This window comes from Triticum aestivum, chromosome 3D (assembly GCF_018294505.1).
Source record: "Triticum aestivum cultivar Chinese Spring chromosome 3D, IWGSC CS RefSeq v2.1, whole genome shotgun sequence".
NCBI classification, from domain to species: Eukaryota; Viridiplantae; Streptophyta; class Magnoliopsida; order Poales; family Poaceae; genus Triticum; species Triticum aestivum.
This window is the reverse complement of record NC_057802.1, coordinates 554,640,154-554,642,667: the sequence shown is the minus strand read 5'-3', so window position 1 is coordinate 554,642,667 and position 2,514 is coordinate 554,640,154. Positions and strand designations below refer to the sequence as shown.

Here is a 2,514-nt window from a genome sequence, read left to right as displayed (position 1 = left end):
CCTGTCTCCCTCCCCACCTCTCCCAGCCACCACCGCGCCCCAGCCCCGCGTTCCCGACGCCGACCAGCACCACCACCGGCCCGCCCCTCCCCGCCACCGCAGCCCGCCCCTCCACCATTCCAAGCCGCGGCACCGCCCCCTCCCCCAACCCTCGAGGCTCTTTCCCCTTCCCCCAACCCTAGCCGCCGCACGCAGCAGCCATGGCGGACTGCACTTCAGCGCCGGCAACCGCCGCTCGTCCATGCTGTGAAGCCATCCCCGCCCTGCTCGCCTTCGTCCGCCGCCGTCGCGGACCATCTCCTCCGTCCCCGGGCACACATCCCCGCCCTCGTCTGCCGCCATCATCGACCGGCTCCTCAGTCCCCAACAAGTCATCCCCGTCCTGCTCGCCGTCTTCCGCCGAAGAACCCGGCGGCTGTGTCGATTCTCTGCCTCCCCGACCACCTCTTCCGATTTTGCGAAGGTGATGCCCTCTTTGCTGCCCGACCACCTCCTGTACATGTTCATGCTCTGCTGCTTATATATTCAGAAAGCTGAGAATAAGATGAGGATAAGATGCAAATGTGCTCTCTAACACTACAACCGGATCAACTTCCTGAATGTGAAAGTGACACTGGGTCCAAGATGCAAGATAGTGTGGTAGTCAAGCAGGATAAGATGTGCAGATCATAAGTGACCAATCGTGTATTGACTAAGCTATCTCTAATTACCGGAACATTTGTCAGACATATAAAAAGGTTCCTTCATCCTTTTTTGGGTGGCTTGTACTGTTGCCTAATGATCTTTTCTTTTAATAGATAAAAAATGCTTATAGTCATAATATTTCGGGTGTGGGCATGTAACAAATTCAGTAAGATTGATTTATGTGTGCATTGTTATCTTCCAACAAAAAAACTCTGAACTATGCCTAGCAGAACTTAATGTCTCAATGCATTTCTTCCGTGATACCACCACATTATAACAAGTAATTATACATCGCTGCAATTCGTCAATAGTTTTGTTGAACTTCTATTTTTTTGTTCAAAATTTAACTGCATTTCAATGTTTGTTCTTCTGCATCAGGTAATGCTTGTTGGAATTGGAGTCTTTGTTATCATTCTTGGTCAAGATTTTGCACATAGTTGGTATAGCAGTCTTCACTTTATCTAATTTATCTTCTACTCCAGAGATTTATCAGCTCAAGTGCGCAGATTTGAAGTTCAACCATGTTTTTGCCATTGTCAGGATGCTGGTCATTTTAGGCGTGGACACACATGGCCACCTACCGCCCATCGCCGGGCACCGAGCTTGTTGTCCCGTCATGCATCTCGATGGTGTGCCTCTCAATTTAGCCTAGGTAATCTTCTCAAGATTCATGCCTCGGTTAATTATTCTTTTACTTAAAACATTAATAAGGCAAACACTATTTGTTTTCACTCATAGGCCAACAAAGTTTGTCTCGTCCCACCCGCCATCCAAAATTATTTTAAATATTAGGGTGTTATCAGTGTTGGGGAGTACTACAAATTCATGGTGTCTTGTTACCAAATTGATCTATTTTCAAGTACACTTACATACATCCTTTTGTTCACTTATAGGAGAAAATCAAATGGTTAAATATGGGTTATGTCCTCTTACACTGAAAGGTTAATTGTTTTGCACTATTACATCTGACAAAGGAAGTCCTGGGTTAAAGGTAATTCCATGTCTACTGGTGACGCTCGCGCTGGAAACCAAAGGTGGCATCTTGGTCTTCTCCATGCGAACACCACATCTCCGACGGTGCAGCCATGGCCCGAGGGCGCCGAGCTGATCTCCCAAGGCTCCTCGCCGACGCATGACAATGCCCACCTCCATGCTGATTGAGCTTTTCCACTTGTCAAACATGATCAATTATCTGTTATAGAATTTATGTTATCAGTTGTTTGTAGTTGTGCTCTGAATAGATGTCCCCTGCTTGTAATAGATAATCACACTTTGCTATAATACATTGAAGAGCCAGTGCTTCTATGCAGCAACACCACACAAATTGTAAAAAAGAATATGAAAGGCACGTGTACCAACCTGGCACCGCCCCAATCACCTCTCAGGTGGCGCCATAGGTGAGCCCAATGCATGGTGCGGTATTGGTGAGCGCAATGCATGGTGCAGTAGCCTGGAGAGGCGTCCAAAGCGGCTTAGGAAGCGACGCACCTGTGACCGCACCTGTGAAGCGACAATGAACATGGCTAATGCCAACACTCCATGGTGAGCTTCCCCTAATTCCTTTATGTATATATGCAAGCTTGTACGGTGTGCTCTGCTTCCTCCTCCCTATTTTAATTAATGAATCTCTTACTGAGCAGAGCATGTGCTTTAGGTTCACACCACAAATGATATAGTTGAGAGAGTGCTCTTTTTCTGGCGGTTTTTGGTAATGACTTACTATGCTTCACATATTTGGACAAGCCTATGTATTTACATTTCTTCGGTCAAATTGTGCTATGTAAATTACAGGAGAACAATGTACCTTTGCCTTTAAATGTAACATTTGGC

At 46.7% G+C, this 2,514-nt stretch overlaps 1 long non-coding RNA gene across 1 annotated transcript; it reads left to right on the top strand.

Annotated features, from left to right (window-relative positions):
• The first annotated feature begins 359 nt into the window (after window positions 1-359).
• LOC123075388 (uncharacterized) lies at window positions 360-1,945 on the top strand. The gene is made up of 4 exons (XR_006436131.1): window positions 360-463; window positions 1,063-1,124; window positions 1,225-1,336; window positions 1,578-1,945. It is a non-coding gene; the product is annotated as an uncharacterized lncRNA (long non-coding RNA).
• The last annotated feature ends 569 nt before the right edge of the window (window positions 1,946-2,514 follow it).